Genomic DNA, 5,973 nt, shown 5'->3' with positions numbered 1-5,973 from the left:
GATTAAAATTGTTCACTAAAATTTACTAAAATAAATTTATAATCATTTAATATTAAGCCTCTCAAGGGACACTATAATGAAACATGTTTGCTGAACTGGTGGAGTGCAAGTTTCCTTATAATAATGAATAAAATAATCATAAATAAAAACAGGAGATAGACTATTACAACTCATAATTTAAAATAGTGCTGATACAAAATATTAATATTCTGCTATTAAAAACATACCCTGTATTAAAGAAGCATGAATCAGTGCGTCATGGTGCATACATGGTGTTAAGCTGACCAACCGTTTTGAACAAAAAGTCGACACCACCCCCGCTCATTTCCTTCAGCATCTCATGGATGGGTTTCTGGAAGTCCTGAGGGTTGATGCACTCAGAGGCCCTCGGGTACTTGCCTTCGCAAATTTGTCCTTGTTGATATCCACCCCAATGATCCTGGCTGCTCCAGCTGCCTTACAGTTCATGACAGCGGACAAGACGACTCCTCCAAGGCCAAACATGGCACAGGTGGAGCCTGGGGTGACCTGTATTTTCAGAAAGGACAAGAATGGATTAAGTGGCAACTGTTAGGACCAGTCTAAGGTAGATAAGGTTCCAACTGTTGATCCAATAATTAGATCTGGGAGGAATTATTTGGACTCCTCTGTTCAAATAAGTATCGACAGCTTATTGATCTCTGATCAGCAAGTGAATTTCTTCAGGACATTATCTCAATTCCTTCTTGGACCATATTAAATCCAAAACCACACCCCACATTCTATAGAGTATATCAATGCTACAATGGTAGCAAAGGGAAATGGGGAAATGTATCACTTAATTTAGAGGAATGATCCATGATTCCTGGGAAGAAAATGTTTTTGACAGTCTAAGTATATCTGGAGTTTGCCTGTGGTCATTCCTATTTCAGCAACTTAGACTGCAGATCCATAATCAGTAGTAAATCCACAGCCAAAGATGCAGACTTTCTCGAGTGGTGCAGCTGCATCGATCTTGATCACTCATTCACCGCATGTACTCAGAGAAGCTGCTGTTGATGAGCAAGTGGTGGATGGGCTTCCCTTTGCAGGTGAACTGGGTGGTGCCGTCCTGCATGGTTCCGCGAGGGTTGGTCAGACTGGGCAGTTTAACAGAGATAGGAACAGAAGGGCATGAGACAGGAGCTCACCTGATGTGCAAAGTATAAGAAACCTACTCCATTTTCATGCAGGTGGCTTTTGGGTATTTACAAATGTTGCATATTCCATACTGTGGAACACCGAATGGGATGATTTTATTACCAGAAGAGGATAAAGCAAATTATTATTCTATTTCTACCAAATAACTAATAGAGTAAAAAATTAAGCATAAGTACATCTATTAGTGGCATACATCTTGGAAAGGTCTCCCGAGAAAGAGAGTGCAGTCATCGCTATGTCATTGGATTGCCTGTCAGCATTGTTTATCAACTAGTTTTTTTATGGGCTTGGATATTCTGGGAAAGAAAAACTGGCGTGGAAAATAACATGAATTTGTATTATTTTATTGTATGTATAATTAATTATCTTTTGGTGTATCTAAATTTCTACTCTGGCTTTATACACTTTGTCCCATTTAATCCTTAGTTAATTAATTCTTAAATATTCTTAATGTAGGCATTAATATAAATTTTATTTGCATCCTGACCATCATAACGGCAATATATTTTGCAATTCATATTACATATTGCAATAATATTGAGAATTTTGATTATAATGGTTTATGAAATCTCTTGCTTATCTTTCTTATGAAATGAATACTTATTTTTTAATTTAGTACTTTTAAAGGAAGATTAAAAAGAATGGGGCAATGAAGAGGAATTTGAAAAATTTGCTTAAATACTTCAATCTTGGGCAGGCATTTTATTTTAGAATCAGAAATCCTGACTTAAGTGGATTTAGGCTGTTAATTTAATTTGTGAGTTATCTACTTTTCTCTGTGGTGTAGGGAGCCTTGTTGTAAAGTAAGGGCTTTGTTTCATTTATTATTTACATTCTTGTAAACACGAAATACTAAAATTTCAAACTCAAACCAGACAACTGTTTTATTTTTTCTGTTCACAGGACAAGTTAAATTTTGGTAAAAGAAGAGATTACATTTTACAGGATAAAGAAATTTTTGAGAATTATGTATTTTTTTATTTTTAATCAACCATGCTACTTATTACATACTATCAAAATAATGATTGAACCAAAATCTGTAATAGATAGACTTTCAGTGGAAATGACAGTATGGAGATATTAATTGTATTCACCCCCTACCTCTAAAATTCTCATCTATATTAAGGTAAAATGCAGTTAGTATATACTAAATATTAAAAACAAATATTTACTCAATAATTCCTAATCTGACATTTTCATCAGTGGTTAAAAGTTATAAAATAGACTCTCTTTGGGCGGGATACTTTCAGCCAGGACTCCTCTATCTGCTCTGTTACATTTGTTCCACAAATGAAGGGAGGCCACAAAGGAGGAAGAAATAATGAACAGGCTCCACCTTCTGGACATACAAAATTTCATATTGATTCAGCCATAGCCTCACATCCTATCCTATGAACTCAATGAATCACAATTACTACATACTAACCTAGAGTCTCAGATTAGTATGTGTTTTTGTTCCTTAATTCATGTAGTTTTCTCTTGTCCCATTTGTAGCTCTGTTTTGGGACCTGAAGGAAGACAGTGCTCGGGAATTCTAAAATGGCATTAGAATATGAACCCAGGATGGCAGTCACTCTGTCTCCTTGGTCTTCCAGTGTCCCAGGATCTAACCTGGTGCCTGACATCCAGGAGGGGCTCCATGAGTCACTGCTGAAGGGGAGAATCATGAGTTCTGTCCCAGGGACCTGCCTGGACACATGAGGGAAGTCAGGCAGGGAGAGAGGAAACAAGGACACCCCTGTCTAGTTCCAGTTTCACCATTGGCTGCTGCTGGGACCTGTGTAGGTCTTTCATGTCTCACTGCCTCAGTTTCCTCCTCCAGGCTGCTTGACCTTGGGAGGCCTGAATGCAGACACATCCCTGAGTGAATCCTGTACCTGGTTTGACTGCAGTCACCCCCTCGCCAATGCTCTCCACGATGCCGGCTCCCTCATGGCCTAAGACCACAGGAAGTGGTGTGAAAAAGTACCCACAAATCACAAAGTCATCTGTGCCACAGATTCCTGTGGCCACCATCTGTGGGGGAAAGGGAGAGGAATTAGATTCAGAGAGAATTATGTCCCCAAATTGGCCTATTTTACTGAATTCTCTCAATTGGGCTTCTTCTAAAGAGTTTTCAAAGTTTTTGCCAATACCTACTCTTCCCAATAAAATATTCAGTTTACCCTGTGATTATGCAATCTAAAATCATCCTGCACTTTCCTTTCCTGTATTAGACAATTTGAAATAATCTACTAAATAATTGTTTCAGTGATATGTAAGACTTATATACAATAATGCATGTTTTCCAAAGTAGAAATTGCATAATAGCCCAAGGGAACTATTTTATAGTCTACCATGTAAGGCTGACTGATTTTGAAATCTTATATATAATTTTGCACTGTATTTCTATACAAGCACATAAATTCTTTTTGTATTTTACTGGGATTACTTTGGTCATTAAAAAAATTTAACAATATATGCCATTTATATTTTTCTGCAACAGCCAATGTAATTCTATTGTCCTGATTATCACAAATTATATAAAAATCTTCGCTTAATGAATATTTGTTTTTTCCACTTTTTAATATTCTCTCATTTCCATAAGCCTATTTTAATAGAGGCAGAAAAATTTTTACCTGAATGCGAACTTCATAGGCCTTGGGGGGGTGAAACCTCCACCTCCTCAGTGGAAAAGGGTTTCTTTAGCTCCCAAAGCACAGCTGCTTTGCATTTTATTACCTGAAAAATCAAACACAGAATAATACTTGTTTTCCCTCAATTTTCAAGTCAGGGACCTGGTCTTTTCTTTTTTGTATGTTTAATATTAACCTCATGTCTAGTATGAACAACTGCTGTATAGATATGAGCAACACCTGGCTGGCAAAAGAATAAAATTATATATATATATGTAACAAGGAAATAGAAGCAGAAAAAGTAATTGGGTGACACTGAAGTAAATATATTTTTCTAGATCATTTTTGCATGTCTTTGTTTCTCAAAAGAAATTTATCCTTGATGAATTTTAATGCTGTCCTGCAAAGGATTTTTGACCTCCTCCTCTTGGCTGTATGTGAAGACCCCTGTCACTATTATTTCATTGACATTACCAGAAAGATTGTCTATTCATGTGAAAACCTACTATCTACTTGCTCAGTTTTTTGCCCAAGCCAAAACTATATTAATTTATGAGAACAGGTACTGTTTGTCGCCTGCCTAGGCAATCTATTCTTTGTTTCACAGTTGCCCTGCTTGCCTCTTTCTTTGACTTTTGCCTTCCTACCACTTCTGTGTGTTTCTTGTTTGTAATACTCATTTGGAACATTGCTTTTGAATATTTGTTTTATTATCTGATTTATGCATAGCAACTCCTTCCAGAATACATTGGAATAAAAAATGCACGTTAAAGCCAGAGAGTGAAAAATACAAACACACACTCCCTCATGAACACATATGTAATTTAAAATCAAGAGAATTGTGCTTGTGCTTGAATTTCTATAACTTCACCCTAGATGTTCTTCAAAATAAGAGATAAACATATATTTCCAATGTTTGAAAGGATCCTTAAAACCTGTTTTCAAGGCTACAAAGTTTGTGCAGTAACTGTGCTTTTAAAGTAGAGATTAGACATACTCTGACAATATGGTAAAGACAATTACATTGAAATTTTTTCCTTTGAAATTCATTTCCATTACATATTACATAGTTTTCAAATCCTTCCTATTTTCAGGCTTTTTGCTGTGGCCAATGCCACAATAAATACAAGAGTACTTATAAAGTGTCCTCTGATGGCAGTGGGTTCTGAGTGTTGCCTGTGATTGACAGGCTTACCTTGCCCTGTCCAAGGGACTTTCCATACTTGATCTTTAACCCTTACAGGGATGCTACCAGGTGGGAGCTATTGGATTCTGGCCTTATTTACAGATGTAAATATTGAGGCTAAAATTCACTGATTAGTTTTCCCAAAGTCACAAATTGGCTGTCCAAAGAAATGAAGTATGTCCATAGGTACCTTTTCACTATCACATAACACATTTAATTATGGTTTTTGAATATGTGATAATTTATGATTAAAATATTTCTAATTTAAGTTTTCAAATTAGTCATGATAGACTTGATAAAATATCACTCTAACTAGTGCATATGTATTTAATGGAAGAAGAGAAAACTTAGTAAACATAGATGATATCTATTCTGTTAAAGATAAATGGAAATGGGACTGAGGGCTAGGATACATTGTGTATTGTAGCACAATTGTATATTGTACTTCAGTATGCATTGTTTCCAATTAGATATGAAAATTCATTATTCAATAAAACTATATTCTTTTACTTCTTATACAATAAATATAATAAATTAATATTTATTTATCTATAATGAAAAAATATTTCTAAAGTAAAATTCTTTTTGCTTACTTTTCCTGCTGTGCTCATGTTGCATCTGTCTTTTCTGCAGGCTCAGACACTGGTAAATTCCTGTGGACTTCTTGCCTGTTTGAGGACACAAAGTAGATGTATTGCCAGATATTTCATTTGCTTGAGTAACACCCAATTCTACACATTTGATCAGGGATCTTTAAGCCACACCTGCTTTTTTCAGACAACATGAAATCAGTTAGGAAAGGACACTGACTGAAGAGTATTGAAAATCCAACTTTCTTCACCAGCATGTCAGATTCAGATATTTTGATTTTCTTCAGTTTCCCTACACATAATATTACACATTTTCCTACACATAAATGTTAATCAACCCCTTCTTTTTTTGTCATTTCATATTTATAAATATTTATATTTCACATTTTTCACCCTCAATCCC

The 5,973-nt window shown here is 35.6% G+C and overlaps 1 pseudogene; it reads right to left on the bottom strand.

Annotated features, from left to right (window-relative positions):
* Window positions 1-256: 256 nt before the first annotated feature.
* On the bottom strand, window positions 257-5,591 carry LOC143668164 (all-trans-retinol dehydrogenase [NAD(+)] ADH1B-like; annotated as a pseudogene).
* Window positions 5,592-5,973: the final 382 nt, after the last annotated feature.

The sequence above is a fragment of the Tamandua tetradactyla genome, chromosome 24 (genome assembly GCF_023851605.1).
Source record: "Tamandua tetradactyla isolate mTamTet1 chromosome 24, mTamTet1.pri, whole genome shotgun sequence".
Classification (NCBI taxonomy): domain Eukaryota; kingdom Metazoa; phylum Chordata; class Mammalia; order Pilosa; family Myrmecophagidae; genus Tamandua; species Tamandua tetradactyla.
Note: the sequence above shows the minus strand (reverse complement) of the source record. Positions and strands in the feature narration are given on the sequence as shown.